Here is a 26,560-nt window from a genome sequence, read left to right on the forward strand (position 1 = left end):
TATATGCCAGTTCTTGTGGCACCAACTGTCTGAGCAGCAGCTGGCGCCGCGCTGAGGTGTCCTGCAGGCTCCACACCCCACTGCTTTCTGTCCATGATGGCGCTGAGGTCACCAGGCACTGCCCAACTCCCTGCCTGTTTCTCCACTGATCCAACACTATTCTGCTAGGAAGATATTTCAACTTCATATGTGGGGAGAGCCCAAGGCGGGGATAGTGGGGGAGCTGCAGGTTGGGACTGAGGGACAGCAGCAGAGCTGTGCTGGTGAGGGAGCCCATGGCTGGAGACTGCAGGTTGGGATTGAGGGGCACTGGCAGAGCTGTGTGTGGGAAGCCCAAGACAAGTGCAAATGCTGCCTGCAGCTTGGCATGGAGTGCCTGTGACCATGGTGCCTTGGTGCAGATGTGTAATGCCTGCTCTGGGGTGGAGGGTGCATGTGCTACCCAAGTTTGGCATCCAGGAAGCTTGTGATGCCAGGCTGCAGCCATGCATGTTGCCTGGGTTCCTGGACTTGTGGTCTATGTTTTGAGTGGCCCCTGGCCCCGTGCACAGTGGACTCTGTCCCTGTGCTGCTGCCAATTGGTTTCAGCAGGGGGAGTTCCTGTGTAAGGAGCTTGGTGGAGGGGTGTTCTGAATCAGAGCAATAAGGAGAGGCAGAGGCAATCTAGAGGCCAAATTATGTTTGATCTCAATCAGTTGGGGGTAAAATAGAAATCAATGCGGTGGGGAATAATCACACGTAAATCAGAATTGGTTGTTTTAGCAGGAACTGCTAATTAGGGTCACACCGTAAACTACTGTAAACTATTACTGCTGTGTACTGTATATTAAGTAATATCTTAATTAAAACTCACTTTGTAGGTAACAATTGACATTTATGAAATAACAGACTTTGACATTAGATAATACAATGCACTAGAATGGAGATACTTTGCCTTTTCAGTTTCTCAGTTTTCAGCCTCTGTACGCCCAGAGTTTGGAGGAAAAGTTAGTTTGGCTAATCGAGCAATCCTCTTGTGCAATCTGTGTTGGCTGTTTTGAGTTCCAGCTTAAACAAAGACATGTATTCCTTGATGTGATGTATTGGTTTCTTGATTGAACAATTAGCCACAGCTCTTTTCTGATTTACAAGCCGTTTGCTGTCTGACAATTTCTCTATTCCTGCACTTCACCTTGTATACCTTAAGATGCTGCCAGATGGTTTGTGTTAGAGTCTTTACTATTTCTTACTTTCACTACAGCTCACTTCCTCCTTATTTCTTAAATCTGTTTCTCTTTAATTAGAGCGTATTTCCTTCACATTTCATTCTTGCTTTACTCTTCTTGCAGTTTTCTAACAATGTTTTTCTAATAATTTCTTCACTTACTTGGAGACTCTTTATTTATTTGTCCTCTGGTTTAACTGTACTGTTCTTCCTTGAACTTTCCCTCTTTTCTCCTTATGCCACTGTCTTTCCTCTTTCTAGGTACTGATCCTTTTGCATAGGTGCTGGAACTAGGGGTGCTGCCATACACCCTGGCTTGAACTGGTTTCCATTATATACAGGGTTTACAGTTTGGTTCAATGGCTCTCAGCCCCCCCACTATGTACATTGTTCCAGCACCCCTACCCTTTTGTGGCTATTCCTGCTATCTGTTTTTCCTGGCCCTCCTGAACTGGACTTTCTCCCTTTCATCTCTGTGCCTAGTGACCTTCCAACACTGGTAGAGGTGCCAATGTCATCTACATTCTTCCTCTCTCTGGCCTGGTCTGCTCAGGACATCTCTCAGGATCAGGATGATGAAGCTCCGGGGTCCCAGGAGATGGCGGGCCTGGCAGTCATGATGGTGAAGTTCATTCCAGTAGCCAATTTTTTCTCTCTTAAGGACCCCAAAGAGGGTAATGCGCGGAATAGCCCACCCCTTATTATTGTGTCCACCAATTAGGCCTAGTTTCCACCAAACTAATTTTGTTTAACTGGTTTCTGATTCCACACTTTTCTTGGGTAAGAACCTCACTTCTTCAGATGCAAGTAATTTCCATTACTTGCATCTGAAGAAGTGAGGTTCTTACCCACGAAAGCTTATGCTCCCAATACTTCTGTTAGTCTCAAAGGTGCCACAGGACCCTCTGTTGCTTTTTACAGATTCAGACTAAAACGGCTACCCCTCTGATACTTCACACTTTTCTTGTCCACCAGGCATGACCTTAACACAGTCCTTGAGTTATATCAGAAGGCCTTTTTGCTTGGATTAAATCAGTCTGTCTCCCTTTCATACCTTTTCTCATTAACGTTTGCTGTTCTTGGTTGTTTTGACATCTTATGAACTTACACTCACTTTTGACAATTGAACCCACAATTAGTGCACTGTTGTGATAACTGGGCCTATAAATTTGCCCTATCTGCACCAACAGCTGGGCATCCAGCCATCATAAAAACTGAGCCAGCATGCATCCCCTTCCCCTCTTCTCCCTGTGATCACTCTGGTTAATCCCGACATGTCTAGCCCCAGGGAGGATCAGGGTGCCAGCGTGGAGCCTGGGACGAACCCACAGCGAGACACTCCCTGTCCATCCCTTCTCTCTATGTTATACCCAGCCTTCTGAGTACAGGACTCCTCCACCTGGTCTCTCTCATGCCCATGGCCTGCTCACATCCACTTCCCCTCACTGGTTTCCCCAGCTCCTTTCTTCAGGTGCAGATGCTACTGTCCCTCTTCCACACAGACAAGCTGAGAAATGCCACGGAATGGCGTGTCAGACTGCGCTTTGCTCGGCCAGTGCGCCGCCAGGCATGGGTGTGGGGCGCTTTCATCTAGTTAGGATAGGATTCTTGACATCACATCAGAGCAGCTGCATCCCTAGTGGGTATTGCCAGCCTAATGGATCCAGCACATGCAGTGCTCTGCTCAGTGGTGGGCCAGTTGCTTTGATTGCCTTATTACTTCTCATCCTGTCACTGATTTCACTCTGCTTGGAAATCAGTCACCCAGGAACCTTTCCTCTTTTCCCCCTCACCCCACCCTGGCCTGTCTGGGGCAGTCGTGAGACTTGTGTGGGGAGTTCTCTGGACTAGCTTACAAGCAGCTGTGCAAACAAAACTCTTTCTGGCTGGAACATCCCCCTGGTTCATCTCAGGTCAGAAGATCTGGGTGAGATTCAGTTATTTCAGGTGGGATTTGCAGAAGGTCTCATTGCTGGCCTGACTCTGCAACAGAGGCAGAGTTAGCCAATGCCAAGTGCTTTGAATTTGTCCCTTGTTTAGTTGTGGGATTGAGCAAAATGACAGAGCCAGTTGTGTGGCTCGGGCCGTAGGAGTGTGAGATGGGGTGTAGGGTGACCAGATGTCCCAATTTTATAGGGACAGTCCCGATATTTGGGGCTTTTTCTTATATAGGTGCCTATTACCCCCCACCCCTGTTCCAATTTTTCACACTTGCTATCTGGTCACCCTACAGGGCAGCCAGGCTGGCACTCAGAGACATGGTCCCTTACTGGAACTTAGTGGGGTTTTTTGGTTGGCACTCTCTCAGTGCCAAAAGGAAGGGGAAGGGTTGATGAGAAATCAGGACCCTGAGACTGACAGTCCCCAGGGCCAATGGAGAGAGGCCAATGCTCCAGGTCAGCCTGATTGACAAGGCAGGTAGGCCAATGAGGGAGTCAGGAGGCCAGGGGGTCCTGTCCTCTGTGTGAGCTGGAGCTGCCTGGCCAGAGGGGTCGAGCTAAGGAGAGAGCAGGAGCCTGAGGAGCAGCCAGGGAGCTGAGCAGTGCCGAGGCAGAGTGGGGCTGGGTGCAGTGAGCAGCTGCGGAGAGCGAGGGGGTCGCTGGGCAGTGGGCCCAGTCCAGGGAGATGGCCCCAGCCAAGAGACCCTGCAGACCGGATGGGGGGGGGGAGTTCTAACCCTGACGGGGGGGGGCAAGTGAGACTGGGGGGAGGGGTCCTGCCAACTAGAGCCTGAGGGTGTGTGGCCCCCGCGGCCCCGCCAGAGCAAGTGTCTGACCCGCATCATCCCTGCAGCACAGCCAGGGCCTGGGCAGGGGCCTGGAACGTGTGAGGAACAGGCTGTGAACTGCCCTGACATTCCAGCCACCAGGGCCGGACTAACTCTCCTGTGGGCCCGGGGCTATTAGATTTTGTGCGGCCCCTGTATACAAGTCTTTTTCCTGGGAGGGAGATTGGTGCAGGAGGGGGCAGGGGGTTGGAGTGTGGGAGGGGGTGCGAGGTGCAGGCTCTGGCCAGGAGGCGCTTACCACAGGTGGCTCTCGGCCAGCAGCACAGCAGGGCTCAGGCAGGCTGCCTGCTTGCTGTGGCCCCACGTTGCTCCCGGAAGCGGCCGGCTGCTAGCACATCTCTGTGACCCCTGGAGGGAGGGGGACAGCATGTCTCCGTGCACTGGCTGCGCCCGCGAGCGCTGCACCCGCGAGCGCTGCCCCCGCAGCTCCCATTGGCTGGTTCTGAGAGTGGCATGGGGCCACAGCATGCAGGCAGCCTGCCTGAGCACCCCACTGCACTGCAGGACTTTTAGCAGCCTGGAGTTGGAGATTGCTGCCTGTGATTTATTTTTGTGGGGCCCCCCTTGAGCCGGGGCTCTGGGCTGCAGCCCCTAAAGCCCCTGCCTTAATCCGGCCCTGTCAGCCACAGCTGGTTGTAATGTCCCCGTGCCATAGAGTGGGGTGGTGGGTTTTCCTTTCACCTTTCCCGTTCTTTCCTTATTTTTTTAAAATTGATTGCTCTTTAATACATTGTATTTGCTTTGAACTCTAGGCAATGATCAGTGGGTCAGGGAAATGTCCAGTGTGGAGAGAGCACCCCGGAGTGGGGACACCCTAGCACCTGTCCTAAGTGACCATGACAAGGTGGGGGGTCGAGCCCCCCAGGAATCCTGGGCCCAGCCTTGTTGGGGTTATGAGGACTCTGCCAGACAGGAGAGTGGAAGGGGAGTCCTCAAGGGCAGGGAGGCCTCTGGGTAAAGTGGGAGCGAGGACTCAGATCCTTTTGCTAGCCCATTTCACCGGGGTAGTGTATAAGCCAGGAAAGTTCCCCAAAATAGCGGGACCATTCCCCTGCTTACACCAGCTCTGCCAGACTCCCTGAGTGAGTGGGAGCAAATCCATCTCTGGGCTTCACTCCCCATCTGTGAAACGGGGAGAATAATTCTGCCCTGGCTCAGTTATTGAGACTGGAAGCTCACATGGGCAGAGCCTATGTCTGTGCAGGGCCTGGCATGGTGCGGCCTATGTGGGTGCCACAGTAATGCAAATCCTACCGTTATAAGCAAGTCCCATAGCTCTGGCTTTCCTATAAAGGCCCTGACACTAGCCTGAGAGCCCGCAACTGCCTGGCTCAAAGGTGTGAAGCTCCTGTCTTTCTAGTGCAGAAGCTCCTTTCAACTTACACAGGAGCAGCGGCTTGTCGGCGGCCCTTTGAAATGTTCAGCTGCCGGGCATCTGCATTGAACTCTGGGCTGCCGCCAGGAGAGAGGAGCAGTGCAGGTGGGGGGTTGGTCTGCATCCCTGCTCCCATCGCCAAACCCTTCTGACTTCAAATGGCCGTCCCAGAGCCCCCACCCCAGTGACACAGACCTTCCTGGATTCATCCTGCCCCCTAGAGCAGTGCTTCTCAAGTTTTCTGATGTCGGGGACCGGCAATTTTTTTTTCCAATGTCCCAGGGACAGGTGCCATATTATTATCCTATTCGATGCTCTTATGAGGAAACTCGCCACGCACCGGTAGCCGATGGCTCGCGAACCGGCACCGGTCCGCGGACCACCACTTTGAGAAGCACTGCCCTAGAGTACAGGCAACAGCATCCCTGCTCCCAGACCCTCCCCAGCAGCTGTCACCCTTTCAGAGCCAGTGCGCACAGACCAGTCACTTCCCAGCAGCTGCCTCAGTTTGAGCCTCAGCCCATTCTCTACTCATGTTTGTAACCCTTTCATAGCCAGAACACATGCATGAATTGTGCCTCCCCCACAGGTGTGTGTGACCATCTCAGTGCCAGCATCATTCCAGGCTGAATTCCCAACACCACACCCCCAAGCTCCCCTAGCAAGGTATGCACCTGCACCATGCAGACATCACACCCGCACGCAGCCATATCCTATATCCCACCCCCTGCGGTGACGCTGTTCACTGAGAGCCCTAAGGTGTGGCTCAGATTGTTCCTTCCAATGGGCATTGCTCTGCACCTATCAGCACTGTCGTTCACCTCCCACCGTGCTGCTCAAGCACCTCACTTGGGCTGGTCCCTCTGGAGCTCCTCCGTCTTCCCCAGTCATGGGCACAGCAGGGCTAGGCAGTACCATCAGGAGCAGAGATGAGGGCCTCTCCATCCTGCCTGTCTGAGCACTGCCCTGTGCCCAGGCTAAAGGGGTTAGCCTAGGCAGAGCTGTTGTTTCCTCCAAACAGATTTGTGCTGGCTTTTGGGGTACCAGAGCCCCTCAGATACCATTTTAATGGTTCGTTTGGGGCACTGGGACTAGCATTGGCTACCCAGTAATTGGTGACATTGGCTAATCACCTGTGATTTCACAGGTGCCGCTGCCCCGTGGCAAACTCACTGCTGGGGTCTGCCACAATAGTCACCTCAGCAAGCAGAAGCTCTAACCTCAAGGGCACTGACTATGTTGGCAGCAGCTTAGCCGATGGCGATTGGAAGCCAAGGCAGAGGGTTCAGGGTGGGCCAGCTAGTTAATGGGGGATCCAGCCTGCTGCTTCCCCAGCCCCGGCAACAGCAGAGCTGTGTAGGGGACAGGGGATCAGTATCCCAGTGTTGCCATGACAGTGGAAGCCAGAATGTGACACTAAGAGGCACTGGCCATACCTGCGGGGCATGACCAATGGCTGCAGTCACTCTCCTTGCCCTGCTGGGCTGCTCCATGTCTGTGTCATTTCCCTGATTCCATCTGTCCATCATACCCCATGGCAGGAGGCCTGGCAGAGTGATAACAGATGGCCAGTGGATGCCTGTCAGATACACACCCTGGGGCTGGGGGAGCTAGGAGCTCCTGGGGCTGGGTATTGAGCAAACTGATCCTGAGCCCGTTTGCTGTTGTGTGTTCACAGCCAAGCTCCCCCTCCCTTGGCAGCAGGCAGGGGCTCCCACGGGGATGCTCTCTGCACCCACTGCTCCCTGATTTGCCAGCTGTGCTGAGGAACTGCCTTGCTGCCCTATCTCCTGCTGCAGCTGAGCCTGGAACCACCTCCTGTGCTATGTGCCAGGCCTTATCTCCAGGGGCCAATTGTTTCCCCACCCCTGACCAGCACACGGGGGCGTTCCTCTGCCTGCAGATCACCCCCTGTGCAAAGTGGAGCTTGGCTGCCCCTATCGCACTGACCCACAACACACATGCAGGAGAGGAGCAGACTGGCTTGTGACATTATTGACATGAACTGGGACCGGGTAGATCATTGTTGCAACCAAGGTCCTGTAGTGGCACCAAATCTTGTATAAAGGGGGTCAAATAAGGTGTCTAAGACCTGCTTATGGTTTGCTGGTTATGATTATGCTAGCTGTATGCATGTATCATTTTTGTATTTAAAGTTATAAGTATTGGCTGGCTCTATACTGTCTGTATTTCAAACTTATGCTATGCTTCTGAGTGACATCCCAGAGAAGTTGGTGTCAGCTCTGCCTAGCCTGCTTGATGGCCCATTAAGGACCATCAGCTATACAACTGACCCATTGAGAGAAGGCAGACACCTTGTGACTCAGCAAGGTATGTAAGGACCTGCCTATGGACAGAACTCTAAGGTTTTTCTATGCCATGTGCTGGATAGCCATCTTAGGGACAAAGAAAGCAAAGACCACATGGCAAGGGACTATAAATTCTTGATGCCTCATCTCCATCTGGTCTTCAATCCTGCTTCTTACCTCTAGAGGGACTTTGCTACAAACGGAAGCTCTACACAAAGGACTGATGACCCATCCCAGCTGGGGATGTACTCCAGAGACTTGATTTGAACCTAAAGTTTATTCTATCACTGCTACAAGCCTGAACCAAGAACTTTTCCATTGCTGTATGTAATTGATTCCATTTAACCAATTCTAGCTCTTATCTCTATCTTTTTCCTTTTATGAATAAACCTTTAGATTTTAGATTCTAAAGGATTGGTAACAGCATGATTTGTGGGTAAGATCTGATTTGTTTATTGACCTGGGTCTGGGGCTTGGTCCTTTGGGATCGAGAGAAACTTTTTTCTTTTACTGGGGCATTGGTTTTCATAACCATTTGTCTCCCTAACGAGTGGCACTGGTGGTGATACCGGGAAACTGGAGTGTCTTAAGGGAATTGCTTGTGTGACTTGTGGTTAGCCAGTGGGGTAAAACCAAAGTTCTCTCTGTCTGGCTGGTTTGGTTTGCCTTAGAGGTGGAAAACCCCCAGCCTTGGGCTGTAACTGCCCTGCTTTAAGCAATTTGTCCTGAATTGGCACTCTCAGGTGGGTCCCGCCAGAACCAGCATCATTACATGCAGATCTCCCCCTGTGCAAAGTGGGGCTTGGCTGCCCCCATAGCACTGACCCGCAACACACATGCAGGAGAGGAGCAGACTGGCTGGCCTGGGGACACAGCTCAGTCCGCTCTGGCCCCACGGGCAGGACCCACACCCAAGCTGTTAGATCTCTTGTGCAGCCCACTGGGCTTTAAAGGCTGCTGTAACTAGGTGGGTGCTCATCAGATCACAGGACCCTGGTGGCCCAGGTTGACCATGGTGAACACAGAGCACATCTGCCTACACCATACTGTCAGGTGGAGGCTCTCAGGGCTGGGAAGGGGTCCTGGGTCCCAGCTCCTGCACAAACACCAGTCCTCCAATGGAAGTCGGGCCTGCGGTAGCTAATTGCTTGCAGCTCTCCGGTCCCCCTAATAGAATGAATGTTCTGGTGGGAATGCCAGGGGGTGGAGCTTTCCCCTCCCCCAGGCCAATCAGAGAGTACATGGAGTGGGGGAAAGCTCTGTACCACTCATTACAATGCCCTGCAGTAGGGCAGGCTCAGGGGGGAGGCACTGTGGTGGCAGGCGGCTTGGGTGGGGGGAGAGTCTGCAGCAGGCTCGGGGTGTGTGTGTGCGTCCTGCAACAGGCTGTGATGGGTATACAAACCTCACACTGGGCCCAGAATGGTTAAAAGGCATTACTGGGCCCTGGTTGCTCTGTCCCTGCAGGCCTGACAGGTGGGCAGAGCTGTCTCTGGAACATCTTCTGGAAGCCAAAGAAAGATCTTAGTTACTGGAACAGGGGCCAGTGAGATACACGTGGCAGCGATAAGGAGAAATTGGCAAACAGTGGAAATGAAAGAGCAGGTGGAAGGCAGACATGGAGATAAGTGCTGGCCACGCCGCTGACAGAGATGTGCTGCTACTTGGACATGAGACCCAGGCAGCTGGAGAAATCACATAGCCACGGCGGTGCTGTCACATTATAAGAGCTCTGGGGCTGGGATACAGCAGGGCTTAGTAACAGATGGGCTGAGATGTGTCAGGAGCAGAGCCAGGTGGTGGGGAAATTAATTGCGAAGGCTCCTATTGAATCTCACGGCAAGGAGCTACAGAGTGGCAGGACACGCTCTCTCTGGATCTGTATACACTAAGGAGTTAACCTGCAGTGAGCTCTTGGAATGGCAGTAACAGCCAATAGCTTGCATGGCCCAGAGGCCATGGTGCAGTCACACCCCGCTTGGGCTCCAGTTGCCCGTCCAACCTCCCTCTTCCCCCCCATTCACTCTCTCTCAGTGTCTCACCCAGCCACATGCTGCCCTTAGCACGTTCCCATGCTACACTGGCTCTGCAGTGGGAGTGGGGGAAACTTGGCTGCTAGAGGATTTGGGGGTGCATGTGCTTTGGGGGTACAGCCCAGGGAAGGATGGCCCTAAGAGGGCATTTTCATGCTTTGCAGGGTTTGTGCTCACTGAACCAGAATGGTTGGGGTGTCAGCAACGGTTGCGGTGGTTGTGATCATTGGGCCTGCCCAGTTAGCCTCATTGTGAGCTGAACTGTGAAAAGTGAGTGTGAGTTCATACACGGTGTAGCATGGCGGAGTGCTCACTGGCACACCACCTCCTGCGGGTTGGTCTGGGAATTAGCTCTTCCAGCTTCGGAGTGCCTCCTGCTGGCCAGTGTCTCTCTTACTGCCGCCTGCTTCTCCCTTTAGTTCAGGCCCCACATCCCTCTAGGCCAGTGATTCCCAAACTGGGGTTTGTGAACCCCTGGGGGTTCACAAAATGTTACAGATGGTTCTCGGGAAAGAAATCCCTAATGGCGGACAGAGCTGTCCCTAAAAATCCTGGGCAGCACCGGGCCAGCAGCCCAGAACCCCTGGATTTCCAAGAGCTAAGCAGATCAAAGCAAGCATCTCTATCACACTGAGGAAATTTAAACTTCAAGACTCCTTATAAGAAATGGAAAGGGGAGGTGGATATTTTTTGCTGTTTTTAAAATGAAATAGGCAGCTAGTATTGTTTTTAAAATTATTATGAAGAACAAGTTTAAGCTTTGTTGTAACTGTGTTGTTTGCCTGGACTGCTCAAGACCTGAATGCTTGTGTAGGAGGAACTCTTTGAGTTGACTTCTTAAATACTTTCCTGCTGTTTCACATCTGATACTCCTTGATGAAACATAGGAGCCTTGTCTTATAACAGGCTTATTCAAAGTGATACAAGCTATGAAAGTGAGATCTTGGAAGAGTGTTGCCGTTTTCATAATGTAAAAAAAATACTGTAATGATAAATAATAATTAATAATGAATAGTGTGTAATAATCATGTCATAAAAACAAATTGTGTATTTCCAAGATCACTGCTTTTATAATTTATACTCAGGTAAAGGAGAAAATCCCTGGAAATATTCATTTTTAGGAGGCGGTTCATGAGACTTGACATTTTTGTGAAAGAGGTTCACAGATTGTTAAAGTTTGAGAACCACTGCTCTAGGCCCACGGTACTCCTTATCTGGGGTACTGCCCTGCAGCTGTGCCCCCACACTAAGGGATCCTCCTCTCCCTGGGGAACCCCAATTCCCCAAAGCCCATCTTGCCTCAGTGACAGACTGCCAGTCTTCATCTAGCCCCTTTTCTCAGGGGCAAACTGTAGTCTGAATTGGCCACTCATCATTGGCAAGGGGGTTTGAACCTGGTGCCTTTTCCTGGCCTGGCTGCACTGCTGCAGCCTTAGTACCACCACAGGCCCTTTTAGCACAGCCTCAGCCTGGGGACTCGTCTGGCCAGAGTTCCCCAGCACTGCTCTGTTTGAGGTACCCCTCTCTAGCCAGCAGCCAGGTCCTTCCCATTCCACCACTGGAGTGAGACTCCCCCTGCCTAGCTCCCAGCCCTTTTATCAGGGCCAGCTGGACCCTAATTGGGTGTGGCCGCACCTGTGGCTGCCCATCCAATCAACCTCCCTCCGCTGCTTTCAGCCCTAGCCCTCTCCAAGGGCTGGCTTTTACCCCTTTCCAAGCCGGAGCAGGGTGACCGCCCTGCTACATACTGTCACAATGACCTAGAACAGCAAAGGCTGATGGGAAAGGTATGACAGGCCAACTTAGTCCAAAAAGGCCACCTGCTTTAACTCAAAGACTGTATTAAGATCACACCTGATAAACAAGAGGTGGGTGGGTCTGAAATCAATGGACAAGAATTGGTGTGTTGGAAACTAGGCCTAATAGATGGACAAAATAATGAGGGGGCTGGGCTGTTCCAACCATCACACCTTTTGGGGGTCTTTTTTTTTTAAAGAGAGATTTTGGGGGCAAATATGGATGGAAGTGACAAGTGAATGCTGGCTGGTTAAAAGATGAAAGAAGGAGAGGAATGAGCTTCACTTTCATGGGTGCCACCCCCACCATCTTCTGAAGCCACAGGATCCACAGTAACACAATTGGGCCTTCATCATCCAGAACATGGGAGATGTCTTCATCAGACTGGGCCAGAGAGCAGGACCCAGACGATGTCGCTACCTGCTCCGGCTCTAGCTAAATCCTGAACATCACTTAAGATGTGAGACTGTCACCCCCACCCCCACTCTATGTGTCCTTTTCCTTCCCCACCTTATTTTCTTTCCTATCGGTCTCCTTTTGCCTTGTGTCGAATAAGGGCCTGGCCTAGCAGGCCAACATTTGCAACTGCTGTAAGAGGCAATGCCCTAAACAGCCTGATAGTGGTACAAGTGTGGCAGGTCTCGGAGTGGCCAATCAGACCGTGTGTTGGGCTTGTGTTTCTCCAGCAATTGAGGTTGCGAGTAAAAGTCAACACCAGAGCCAGAAGCTGCATTTTCTATCTTTGCTGTTCTCTTCTTTCCCCTTTTGTGTGCATTTGTCTTTTTCTGTCTTTTAGGAGGCAGGAGCAGATTTTAACAGCAGCAGCAACAATGAAAGCCCCACTCCATCTCAACTAACTTCTCTTTTCCCCAAATGGGACAGTTATTTCCATCTTTTAGGCCATCAAAAAGACTTTCAGATGGGGGCTTCTTTAAAATCTCTCCCCAGTGATGTTTCACAGTGTGCTTGCCATTGGGTTGGGGTCTCTGTATAAACTCCGAACCTTGTGTAACACGGTTTAATGCTAGACAGTCACAGGCTTGTGTAACATCTTTGCCTCTTTGGGCCCATATATTACAGCTAAATTAATACAACAGGGGATGGCAGTGAAAAGAAACTGAAGCAATGTCTGACCCCAGGCAGTTCTGAGACAGCTAGCGAATCCCTCTCTCAGCCTGGGGAATCCCCAAGAGCTAGAGCCGGCCCTGAGCTCCATGCAACAATTCCTGCACTCCCTTTCTAGCCTGCTGTGCTCCTGGCACTTGAGCCTGGCTGCAAAGTCAGGCACCACCTTTGCTCTCTCGAGCCCAACATCCACCCCCTTCATTGCCTCCCCTGCCCCTGGGCAGTGGGCTTGTATGCTGACAGCTAAGGCAGGTGGGATGCAATGTTCAGACCCCTGCATGGTGCCGTTGAAGCTAATGAATGTACCTAGCTCTGCCTCACTCGCTGTCTGTAACACAGGGCCCTGTGCAGAGCGGCTTGCAGCCATCCAGCAATGGGCAGCCCCCTGCTCTTTTCCCCTCGCTTTGTCACTTTACTCCAAGACCTGGAAGTTTTGTAGTTTGCATGTGGCAAGATTTAAAAGGCGCCCTAGTGAGGGAACAACAGCAGAGCGTGCGGCATCCCTGAAACGCAGCCACTCTGCTGCGGGAACATCAATCTTTGGGCTGGTGTGCCGACAAGCCCCATTAACCACAGCACGACTCCCACCTCCAGTCTCCTGCTCCTGCACCTGATCTCGCAGCTTGGGCAGCTATTCATTTCTCTCCCCTGGGAGAAGCAGACAGAGCCCAGAGGTCTCTATTAGGGTGACAGCCATGACTGATGCCTCTGCTAGGTCTAGAGAGAACATACCGGGCACATATGCCTCCACAGCCCGTCCCATCAGCCCAGAAGGGAGAGCAGCAGAGATGGCCACAGCTCAGGCCCATTCACCCCAGAACATGGCTCCCCCACTCACAGCTGAGGGGTCGTCCCCCATCCCTCCATGTCTTAAAGGTCCTAGAAATCCACTGCTGACTTGGACAGCAGCTCCATGGGCCCTCCACTCCACCTCTGTGGCCTCCTCCTTCTGCCTCAGAGCTGAGAGCCAGAGGGTACATCTATCCTGGGAGCTGGGGCTGTCATTCCCAGCTGAAGAAGACGTACTCATTGCAGCTCTCATGGAGCTAGTGCACAAAAAATAGCGTGTAGCCATGGCGGCACGGGGTTGGAAGGGCTAGCGGCTGAGTAGCTACCAACCATCTCAGACAGGTACAGACTCAGGGTGACTGGCCTGGCTCACTGCTCGCACCATTGTGGGCACACTCTGTTTTTAACCTGCTAGCTCAATAAGAGCTAGCACGGATATGTCTGCTTGGGAGCTGGAAATTATACCTCCAGCTGGAAGAGCAGATGTACCTGACAGACTGTGCTGAGACCTCCAGGGAAGCCAGCAACTGGAACTCAAGTTGGTTTCAAGTGAGATGCTAAAGAAACAAAGTCAACAGGGAGTCTGGAACCTGGCACATTTCTAAAAACTAGTCTGTGTTGGAGCAGCCTGGCACCCTGATAACAACTCCCTTCCCAATTGGTCATGGGCTGTTTGGTTCCTTTTTGGTGTCTCTTGGGGTTTGTACAGAAAGGGAGACTTAGGTCAACACCCAGCAATCATTCATAGTTTCGGAGAGTTTAAGGCCAGAAGAGACCATTAGATTTTCTAGTCTCACCTCCTGTACGTCACAGGCCAGAGAACCTCTCCCAGTCACCATTTATTGAGTCCAGTCACTTGGGTTTGCTAAAGCGTCTCTGAGAAAGGCATCCAGTCTGGATCTGGAGACCTCCAAAGATGGAGAATCCATCACTGCCCTTGGGAGTTTGTTCCAGCACCGTCCTCACTGGTATAAATCTGTGCCTTATTTCCAATTGGAATTTGTCTGGCCTCTGTTTCCAGTCACTAGTCTTTGTTCTGCCTTTCTCCACTAAATTAAATAGCCCTTTAGTACCCATTATTTTCTCCCTGTAATGGTACACTGTAATCAAGTCATCTCTCAGTCTCTTTGATAAGCTGAACAGATTGAGGGCTTTAAGTCTCTCACTGTACGGCATTTTATCCAGCCCTTGAATCACTTTTGTGGCTCTTTTCTGCACCTTCTCCACTATTGCGTGTCATGCCTCAGTGTAGACCATGCCCTTGGGTGAGCAGCCAGCCTGCCAGTACCTTCTCGGCAAGGTCCCTCTCACAGCCTTTGTTTAGCTACCCTGCCAGCTCCTTGCTCTGATGCCCGTCAGAGGCAGCACTAATGAGATCAGACATCCCTTTACAGCTGCAACCAGCCATCCCAGGAGAGAAGGTAGGTGCCCCAGGCCTCAGATAGCAACAGCCAAGAGACATGGCCAGCAGGGGTGCTGTGAGCCAAGGGGCAGCAGGAGGCCTCTGTGCTCACGCCCATCAGAGGAGTGAGATGGTGGCAGGGCTCCATGCTCTCTGCTTGTGCAGTTTATGTGTCTCCCTGGCCCAAGCTGGGGCCAGGCCCTGCCTCCCCCACACCCGCCCCTGTGCCAGTGCAGTGCTGGTGGCTCTGTGTGCTGGGCCCGTCTCACTCCTGGCATGGCTGGGCTGAGCTGAAAGGCAGTTTCTAGCACTCAGTAGAAAGTGGCATGCTGCCTACTTGTCAGCTTTGTGTTCTTGCACCCATGTTATTACCAGGAAGACGTTCCCTGGCCCAAGGGAAGGGAGGAACCTGATGCTGATGCATCTACTTATTAAAGGCCTAACCTCCATTGCAGCAATGCTGAGGCTGCATAGTTCCAGCACAACAGTAGCGATCCAAAACCTGATCAGAATGGTCCTCAGCACGGGGACAGGGCTGTGAAACACAAACCCAAATCAGGCTGCAAAGCGTGGTAGATTGTCAGCAGGGCGACAAGCTGGCTACATTCAACCACAGTCTGCCCCTGTGCTCTTCTGCACAGGAGTCCAGTCCCAGGAGGCACAGTGGAGAAATGTCGTGGAGCTCGGATTGTGATATCTCTGCTTCATACATGTTTGGGCACTGAATACGGATTACACTTCTGCAAACCTTCTTCCCCCTTCAACAGCGTAGACTCAAATCCTCTGAAATTCTTCCAGGACTCATAAGCGAAATGTCCCTCTGGCAAAAATGACATTGCTGGTGTGATGGAGAAACGGGCCTTTCCCTGTTATTTGTGTCAGCCCTGCACAGTTTCCTAGTCGTATCAGGAGCCTGGAAGGATTCAGTTTTTATCGGGTAATGTCAGTAAACACTGATTTCACCAAACACACACAAACCCATGATAAAAGATTTCCAGTGATAATCATTGAAATTCATAGCTAGGCAAAGGAAGAATGCTGCTTGAGAACCTTTTAGAGTTTGATTTAAGAATATTTACAATGTCTATTTGGACATGTGATGTCAGCAATTTGTGTTTTAAAGGTTAGAAAGCTTGAACTTTTCGAATTGCAACATCTACTGTCTTTACATAAATATTGTTTAACTCCCCATAATTCCCAATAACTGTGAACATTTAAATAGATAAAAATAGAGAACATGCTTAAAAGTAACCATCGATATTACACATCACATTTATAAAAACATAAACCTCATATTCTGTCATGCCTACATAGCTGTCACCCCTCTTCATGGCCATGCAGACCAGCCATTTTCCAGCACAGCGTCGCTAGGCGGGTGGAAATGAAGTTCTCTACAATTCTACACACCTCATCAAGTGCTAATGAAATGATGGATCAGACCCTGCAGTCACTCTGAAGCTCAGGGTCATGGCCACAGTGGCTGATTCTGTACTGCTGAGAGGAGAACAAGGCGGAAAGTGTTGTTCCAAGGGGATGGGATGAGGAGCTGTGTATCTGGCTCGGAACAGGCCGATGTCTTTGGTGATTTGTCATGTCTACAGTCCGGCGATTAGCATCATTTTGCTTAAATGGGTGATGAGCTCTGTTGACAGAAAGGGAGGAAGACTGTAAAAAAAGTCCACAAGAATTTGCCCACATTTTTAAATAAATGTGCTTCAGGTATGACTGCCTCTTATTTGGGTTCCCTTTCCTGGGGACAGTGGAATCGGCCTGGCCCAAACACTTGTGGAAAGCACATTTCCAAGCTGCGTATGCAAGTATTCTTGGAATGGGCGGTGAAACACTTGCTCATATTCATGTGGAAGTGCTTGCTTGCTCGCCCAGGCCATGTCTACATTACAGCCACAGCACTGCAGCCAGGGCTGGCTCTAGGTTTTTTGCCGCCCCAAGCAAAAAAAATTTTGGCCGCCCCCCATCCTAGCCCTGGGCTCCTCGCCGTACCCCCCGCCGCCCCAGCCCTGGGCTCTCCCCCACCATCCGCATCCCCCTGCTGCCCCAGCCCTGGGCTCTCCTCCCCCCACCTGCACCCTCCTTCCGCCGTAGCCCTGGGTCACTGGTAACTCTCTCCCAGGGCAGGTCATTCAGCAGGAATTTTAGATGTGCACAGAACACAGACAGGATTGGTTCCCATATGGTTACAGAACTGCAGTAAAGTGGAACAATTTTCAGCTTGTGTGATTGGAGGATATCTGGATGCATATTATAAGACTGTCCTACATAAATGAGGAAAAGTTGAGGTGCCTTTATTATTCTTTTGTTCCACTCTTTCTTTCTATGGGGAATTTGCCAAAGCAATATCACTGGCTTCCTTTTAAACAAACAAACAAAAAGGCAATGGCTGTTGAAAATAGCAATTCCACTGGGAAGCATTTCTTGCTCAATTTTATCCTACTTTTTCTACAGCAAGTTACAGTGGATCAGTATATTTGATTTGGGAGAAATGAAGTAACAGCCGCCCAAACTGAGCTTGAGCACTCCTGAATTTTGAGGTGTTCTAATCTGGAAGGCAGGTGCTGGGGGAGAGGGGGGGCCTGTGGCTCCGTAGGGGAGCACGGCAGCATGTATGTATGTATCTGCGCGAAGCCAGACACGCTGGTCTGAGTGGCATGGTAAGGGGACTGGGGGCTTGGAGAAGGGGTAGGGGGTTCCGGGAGGGTAATCAAGGGATAGGGAGCAGGGGGGGTTGGATGGGGCAGAGGTTCGGGGGGGCAGTCGGGAGCAGGTAGAAGGGGGGTTAGATGGGTCAGAGGTTCGGGGGGGGAAGTCAGGGGACAGACAGCAGTTGGATAGGCATGGGCGTCCCAGGGGTTTGTCAGGGGACAGGTAGGGGGTGGGGTCCTAGGAGGAAAGTTGGGGGGGTCTCAGGAGGGGGCAGTTGGGGACAAGGACCAGTGTGGCTTAGATAGGGGATGGGGTCCCAGGAGGGGGCAATCAGGGGACAAGGACCAGTGGGGCTTAGATAGGGGGTGGCGTCCTGGGGGGCACTTAGGGGCAGGGGTCCCGGGAGGGGTGATCAGGGGACAGGGAGCAGGGGGGTTGGATGGGTTGGAGTTTCTGTGGGGAGCAGTGGGAGGAAGTGGATGGTGGCAGGGTGGGGCTACCCTCCCTCCCCATGGAGTGTCCTATTTTTTGAATGTTAAAATATGGTATCCCCACCCTTCCTGGTGCAGCTCTCCATTCATAGCAGGCTGCAGCATGAGGTCTCAGCTTCCTCACTTCCTCCCCCTCTTTCCTGTTGGTAGTGGCCAAGGGAATTCTGGGAAATGTAGTTCTTTCCCTGCTCCAGGGCTGGCTGTATAGGCAGGGAGCTAACCAAGGAACTACAGCTCCCAGGGCCCCCTGTTGGTTCTCAGCTCCCATGCTGGATCCCTGCCACCCCTGCAAATGGGCTGCCCCAAGCACGTGCTTGCATTGCTGGTGTCTAGAGATGCCCCTGACTGCAGCTGTGCCACATCTACACCAGGGGTTAATTCAACAAAACTACAGCGCTCAGCGTGCAAAATTTTTCACAGCCCTGAGCAATGTAGCTAGGTCAATCTAATTTTTACATGTAGATCAGGCCCCAGTCAGGGGAGAAGGACACACCATATAGCATATCACAGAGAATCTATTACAGATAATCCACATTGCTCAGAAAGTTTGAATTTTGAATAGCCACAGAACTCACCACAATTATCCCACAGTTAAAAGAATCAGTAACTAATTAACCGGTAGAGTGTTGTGATCAGTTTGTGGAGATGGTGTGTGCAGAGAAACAGACCGAATTCAAGCAACAATAAGTCACTGACTGTGCATCATTCCCCTAGCTCTCATCAACACTGAGTTTAAAGGGGCTGTTGTCATGAGTTGGGCTAGCCAGGATCTGGCAATTGGCTGGTCTGGCACATGGCTATGGATTGTGATGAAGCACTTTGCTTTTATATAGCTTCCTTCAGACAAAGGGTCACCAACTGTTTGTCAAGCAGAGTCAGATTCCAAGGCCAGAAGGGACCATGATGGTCATCCAGCCTTATCTTCTGCATCACATGGGCCTGAGAATCTCACCCAGTAAATCCTGCATCGAACCCATACCTCCTGGTTGAATGAGAGTATGCTCTTTTTTCGCCCAGTCTTGAGCTAAAGACAGAGACTCCCCCACACTCCTAGGTAAATCATTCCAATGGTTAATTACTCTCATTGTTAAACATGTGCACCTAATTTCCAAGGTCAATTTGTCTCACTTTAGCTTCCAGCCTTTGGGTTTTGTTATGCCTTAATCTGTTAAATTAAAAGAGCCGACTACTGTCAGGATTCCTATCCTTGTGTAGTTACTTACAGAGAGAGATCAAGTCACCTCCTAACCCTCTCTTAGGTAAATTAAATAGATTGAGCTTCTTCGGTCTTTCCCTGGCAGGCTGTTTTTCCAGCCCGCCACTCAGTCTTGTGGCTGTTTGCTGCAGCCTTTCCAATTTTCCCAGCCTCCTTTTTGTGGTGTGGCCACACCAGAATGTGATACAGTATTGCAGCAATGGTCTTCCCAGTGCTGCATATGAAAGTAACATCACCTCCCCTGCTCACACAGCCAGGTTGGGCTGGATCTGTCTACCTGCTGATGATGGATTTCACCTCTTTCTGCTCAGGAATAACCCAGGACACCTTAGGACTTTCTCAGATTGACTCATTATTCAAAGTTATTTGCCCATAAGTTTGTGGAGAGTTCTTGCTTTGCTGATTTCCTCTGACACATGCCTGTTCCATGAGCTGCAGAGTCCTCCCAGACCGGAGAAGTGGGGGTTCCATAGGGGATTAGATCGTATTTGAGAAGCGATGCTGTATGTCACAATCTCAAGGAAGGGCTGTGGGACAGGGCTGAGCAGTCAGAGCTGAGCTGCAGCTCTGGGCGAGGGGCTAAGGGCTTCCCAATTCTCACCCCACATGCTCCATTCAGCCTTCCATTACCACAGCTTTCCAGGTGCTCACCACCCTGCTCCCCACACCTGACACTGCTGTCCCAGTGCTCTTCATCAGCTGCTCCCCATGCTCCTAACCCTGCCCCACACTCCCCTAGACACCTCACCCCACAGATATCCTCTGCTGCTCCCAAGAGCACTCCCTGTTCTGACCAGCTCTGCTCCCCCACAACCCTCTCAGCATCACATCCCAACAGTGCAACCTCACCTGCTCCTCACACCCACCCGACCTGCTACTTATGTGCTGAAGATAAACCACTGCCTGTACACATTCTGAGCTGGCCCACTGCATGCCACAATGCATCCCCAACCCCATCCCACATGCTCACCCATGGACCTTCCCCATGCTCCCTGACACTTCTCCTCACAGCATTGGCCCCCATGTGACACTGAGACTCACCCTAATCCTTGCCCTACATGAGTGACTTTAGGGCTCTGTCTAGTGCTCACTATAAAAGCTCCTCTGTGGCAGAGAAACCAGCACTCTGCTCACCGCAGCTCCAGTAAGTGCCTGGGAGCAGGGGTGCCGGAATGGGGGCAGGGGCATGGCCCTCCCACTTTTTACCGGCCATAAGGGTGAGCAATGGGGGAAGGGAGTGGAGAAGAGAGAGTGGGGGCAGGGTCTTGGGGAAAGAGGTGGAGCAAGGGTAGGGCCTTGGGGGAAGGAGAGGCATGGGGAGGGCAGGGCCTCAGTTCAGATGCCAGTGGCCCCCCCACTTTTAGGAAGCTTCTGCCACTTCTGCCTGGGAGTAAATCTGAGGATGACAGTTGTGCTTAATTGGGTGGGGATGGGCTGGAAAGAGCTGCGAGGCTCAGTAAGCCATTCGGCCAGAAAGTAGAAACGGTGCGGTGGGAGAGAGGCAGAATCTCAGAGCTAGTCTCAAGAGAGCACTCCTTCCTCCTCTCCTTGGTCTAAGGGGACAGGAATTATGTGCTATCATAGATAAAGTTCTGCACACAGCTGCAAAGGTGGCAGGGAATGGTAAGTAAACCACAGTAGAGAGTCTCTGGGTGGTCTGTGCGTGCACAGAAGACGAAGGAGTGGAGGTAGGATGGGACTGCCTACAATGGCATGTGGTCCATCTGTGACTGATGGTAGCAAATATCCCCAACGGCCAGTGATGGGACACTTGATGGGGAGGGTTCAGAGTTATTACACAGAAATCTTTCCTAAGTGTCTGGCTGGTGAGTCTTGCCCACATGCTCAGGGTCTAACTGATCACCATATTTGGGATCGGGAAGGAATTTCCCCCTGGGTCAGACTGGTAGGGACCGTCAGGTTTTTTGCTTTCCTCTACAGTGTGGGACACGGATCACTTGCAGGTTTTCACTAGTGTAAATGGTGGAGTCTCTGTGACTTGAAGTCTTTAAACCATGATGTCACGAGGCCGACTAGGTCCAGAGGCCCCTGCTGGAGGCCTCACAGCCCTGCCACACTCCGCCCCAGCAGGGAGCAGCCAATGGGGGCCCACCTGGCTAGTATGAGAAGACTGCCAAGCCGGTGAGATGAGATGGACCTGGAGGAGAGTGGATAGTGTGCTTGGCTGGCTGAGGGAGCTACAGGACCTTGGACAGAGCAATGCCGGTAGAGGCCCAGGGGAATGGGAAGGAGTTCCTGGCTGGCTGTTGGGATTGCACCAGGACAAGGCCCTAAGGCAGCGGTCGGCAGCCTTTCAAAGAAGAAGAGCCATTTTTTTGTTTTTGTTTTTGTCTTTGACCAAAATATTTTGAGAGCCGCATCACACGCAAAGCTACTTGTACACTTACACAAAGACAGCAGGTATACAGAAAGTGACAAACAAATTCTGATTTAAATAAACAAAATAGATGGAATAAACTGGCCTCTGGCAGGGAGTTTGGTACAGGAGGCGGCTCTGGGCTGGTGCAGAGGATTGCAGTGCAGGAGAGGTTAAGGTGCGTGGGCTCTGGGAGAGAGATTGGTGCAGAAGGGGGCTCCGGGCTGGGGCAGAGGATTGGGGTGCAGGATGGGGTGCAAGGTGTAGACTCTGGCTGGGAGACGCTTACCACAGGCAGCTCCTAGCCAGCGGTGCAGCAGGGCTCAGGCAGGCTGCCTGCCTACTGTGGCCCTACGCTGCTCCCAGAAGCGGCTGGCTGCTAGCACGTCTCGGCCTGCCCCTTGGGGAGAAGGGGGGAAGCGGGTCTTCGTGCATTGCCTGCACCTGCAAGCACTGACCCCGCAGCTCCCGTTGGCCGGGAACCAGCCAATGGGAGCTGTAAGGATGGTGCTGGGGGCAGGGACAGCATGCAGAGCTGCCTTCCCCCTGCCAGGGGTTCACAGAGATGTGCCAGCATCCGGCCACTTCTGGGAGCAGCGTGGGGCCACGGCATGTAGGTAGAGCCTGCAAAGAGCCGCAAGGGGGCAGCCAATGAGCCACATGCAGCCAATGAGCCACATGCAGCGCACGTTGCTGACCCCTGCGCTAAGGGAAGGGTGAAGAATGTGCTAGAGCAATGGGGAAGTGGCCCAGGAACTTAGAGCAGCAGTGCAGCTTAGATAAAGGGACATGGCGTGGCTGCTATCTATAGGGCCCTAATTTCCCCCCCTCCCCGCCATGCTCATCTTAGCACCATAGCTCAACAGTTCACCCTAATCTGTTGTCCAGGAGCTCGCTGTGAATGGCCTCCGTGTTGCTCATCCTCGAGTATTCCCCACATGTTCAACCCACACAACAAGGACAGCAGTGAAAGGCGATGCAGCTCCAGGTTTCTGCCTTTGTAGGAGCTTTTATCCTGGATCCCCAGAGCACTCCACAGCAATTAGCTGGGAAGTCTCGGCACATTACATCAATGCTTGGATAAGCTCTGCTTCCTTCCAGCCTGACGTGAGCCAGTGAATCTCGGTGGCAATGATTATGGAGCTCAGAATACTGTAAAGCTCACAATTTCCTAACTACTCTGCTGTACGGATCAGAGTGAGGGCTTGTAACTGTCAGAACACAGGAGTAAAGAGACCCTTCCAAATCCCACAGTTCTCCTCAGAAGAGAGAGATTAGCTGCAGGCAAATTTGTTTGCAGGTGCCCTGAGAGAGAAATTAATGGAAAGCAGAGAGCTGAACACCTCCAATCAATGCCCGCAGTTTAGGGGATCAATGTGTCACCTCTCCGTGGATCTAGTGTGATTAATGAAGCTCTCTGTTTATTACCAATTAATCCAAATTATAACCATCATCTTGAACCTCAAGGAATGGCATTAAGCTTCCTTCATTGGTTTGCAGAGAGCAGTTATCCCTGCATGCATGAGTCAGGTTTAGAAGCAATTATAGCAAAGCCTGCATGCTTTGTTCCCAGAGGAAATCTTGCTAATGGGACTCTGTCAGCCACATTCCCACCATGTGGTTGTCCTCCTGCCTGGCCATGGGTGTGCACAGCTCCAACTCCTCCTTCCCCTGCTTCCACCATTGCTGGGCTAGATTTGTGTCTGCAAAATCCAGGGCTGTGGGCAAGGGGGCTTTAGACCGAGTTCCCTGGCTCATGTTGTCTGCTGCCGCACTGCTGAGAACTCGCTGCTGAGACGCTGCCACCATATTTCATTAACAAAGAGTGAAGCCGAATGCAGGTTGTCATGTGGACTGGTAACAGAGCTTCCACCCCAGAGAAAGATTCACAAAGGTGTGTTCTCTTCAAGATCTCTTTAATACACTGCGGGCTCTAGCTATGAGCAGCTCAGATAAGGAATGCTACACAGGGCACCAGCTAGTGGCGAATGGCATTATACAGTTTAGCATTCCATTACATCTTCCCCTTTGAGTTTTACATTCCTACTGTAGGCAGTGGGTATAATAGGCTACGCCTGCCTTAGCACACCTGCTGCTGACCTGCTGCCGGCCGCCTGGCCCATGGTGGCTCTGCCTGCACTCCACCTCTTCCCGTCCCTGCTCCACCCCTTCCCCAAGGACCCGCCGCTGCCTGGCTGAGTACCTCCTCTCCTCCACTCCACCCTACCCCCCACCTTTGGAGGTCCCTGCTGCTCACTGCATCCCTCCTCTCCTCCATCCTCTTCCCCCATGAGGCCCCGCTGCTTGCCACATCCCACCTGCTGCCCACGATTCCTACGATTTACAAATTTTTTCAAAATGTACACTCATGCTATCTTTGAAGTTCAGTATGTATCAGTCTATTAAGTGTCTCTGAATCATACTGGTTTTCTAATTACACAACCAGAACGTGTAACAACTTTGTCATCTGGCTGACCATTAGGTGCAATGACGGGCTGTGGTCATTTTGGAATCTTTGAGTCTTCTTCTGCATCCATCATCTGTAGAGTTTGCTCTGATGGTTCTTTTTGAGGAATAAACTGTAGATGTGGACAGTTTCTGTTGAATTCTCCACTCTTGGTCTCAATAACATACGATCTGGGGGATGAATTATTTTTCTTTGTGACAACTGCTGGTGTTCTCCCTCCTTGTCTCCATCCAATTTGACACGACCACAGTCACCAGGTTCTAGACCCGGCAGCTCTCTAACTGAGTGATGTCTATTGTAAAAGTGTTCATAAGCTCTTTTTGTCTAATTTGGCTACACTCTTCATGTCTGGCCACTTTGGAGAGAGGTTCTTGTACCAAATCAGAACAGTAGTTCTAAATTGTCTTCCCATCAAGAATTGTGCTGGACTATACTCAGTAGCTGTTACCAGTGTTGATCTGTAGCTCAGAAGAGCAAGGAATGGATCTTCCTGTCATAGGATTTTCTTGGTTGTAAGAGGTACACCTCTCTTAGCCTCTCCATTTGCTTGTGGGTAACACGGGCTGCTAGTAATATGATCAAAATCATATTTCATTTGGAATGACTTAAATTCTTCCCTGACCCTATTGGATCCCCCCCAAATCCCCGCCCTCCTCCCCAAAGCATGCCGTGTTTCCCCTCCTTCCCCCTCCCTCCCAGGCTTGCCGTGTGAATCAGCTGTTTTGTGCTGCCAAGTGCTGGGAGGGAGGGGGAGAAGCAGGACGCAGCAGCGCACTCAGGGGAGGAGGCGGAGGTCGAGCAGAGGCAGAGGTGAGCTGGGGTGGGGAGCTGCGGACAGGTGCAGAGCACCGACCAATTTTTCCCCGTGGGTGCTCCAGCCCCAGAGCACCCACGGAGTTGGTGCCTATGAATCAGGGCTTAATTTGTGCCAGGGCTTAGCCCCGGCATCTCTGGGCTTGGCAGTTCCTAGGCCTGGGACCTCTGGGCTTGTCACATCAGTTATGAAAGTAAAAAAACTTGTTTGAGCCCCGGCACCTCTTTCATTACAAATTAAGCACTGGGACCAATGCACCAAGCCAGTATTTTCAGTGATAGTCAAACACCGTTTTCAAAACAGTAGGATTTATTAGTCCGCTGGAACATGGCACTGGATGTCCTTAGGTTAGCATAGATAAATGAAGGTTAAAGCATAGGCCGTTCTGGTCAAACCAGAGCAATTCACCAGCAGCTGTAGTGAACTCCATTTTCAAGTTCTATGTCTCCCTCTGCCTTCCTTAAGCCTGGTCTATACTCGGGGTGGGGCGGGGATCAATCTAAGTCACGCAACTTCAGCTTTGACAATGAGCAGCAGTAACGTATATCTTTCTTAGAGTAGCTTCCATGGTGCATTCCATGTTTTTTTTCTAGGAGGCTATGTTGACATTTGGGGCCGCATATCCCAGTAAGAAAATGATTAAAATGCCTGTACATGTACTGGTAGTGATTACAAAGGGAATTTGTAGCAAATAAAATAAAGATGATTTACCATTATAAAACTTTGCCTTTATTGATTAAAAAAAAGCATAGTGACACTCACCAAAACTCAGAGGCTTGCTGGGAAAGGAGGGACTGGGAAAGGGCAGACCCTCACAACTGTGCGTAGGTCCAGCTGTCATTGTGAAAGTTGTGGGAGGGGGTGGAGAGAAGGGGAAACTGAGGAGTCCCAGAAAGTGGAAAAGAATGTGCGGGCGGAGTGTGGGGAGGCTGGTAAAGAACTGTGCATGTGCTGCAGTGGAGGTCGAGCCCAGACCTGCTCACTCTGCAGCATTATTAAAGGCTTGACCATTTCTATTTGCTCCTCCATTACTTTTATCATCTGCTCAGTTGCGTCCCTAGCAAATGCTTGATTGTCTTTTCTGTTCTGCCTTTCGACTGCCCAGCACTCCTTTCATTCCCTTTTCTCTGTAGTGGAGCACTGCAGTACCTCCCAGAACTTGTCTTTTTTGCTGTGTCTTGGTCTCTTTCTTATTTGGCGGAGATGGTCGGCAGGGGTGCATGGGGTGTTCCTGAAGGCCACATCTGGTGAAGCACAGGGAACAATGCACAGAAGCGGGATTATTAAATTCAAGCACAACATTGAAATATTTCACTTATATGCACCTTTTGCAACATACCAATCACTTTCTCACTGACCCTTGCCAGGTACACATCTCTGCAAGCACCCAAAACATGGTGAGTGTTGGCCAGGAAGGGGGGGAAGGGGGCTGCACCTGGACAGAAGAACATACAGTCTTTGCAGGGGCTGCGGTGCAGCTTTACAGGGAAATAATTATAAAAATTTCCCACACTTTTCCACAGGCAGGGATCATTCTAGCAGACATCTCACTGCTGAGGGTAAGCAGGGAAACCAGGGTACATCTACTGCATGTTTGCGCTTCCGTCCTGCTCTATATGCAGCTCACCTATATGCCGCTTTGGTCCCTGCACAAGTGATTGCTGAATGACACAGGACAGTGTCGTACAATGGGGGAAAGAACAAAGCTGCAC

Source organism: Trachemys scripta, chromosome 10, assembly GCF_013100865.1.
Source record: "Trachemys scripta elegans isolate TJP31775 chromosome 10, CAS_Tse_1.0, whole genome shotgun sequence".
Lineage (NCBI taxonomy): Eukaryota > Metazoa > Chordata > Testudines > Emydidae > Trachemys > Trachemys scripta.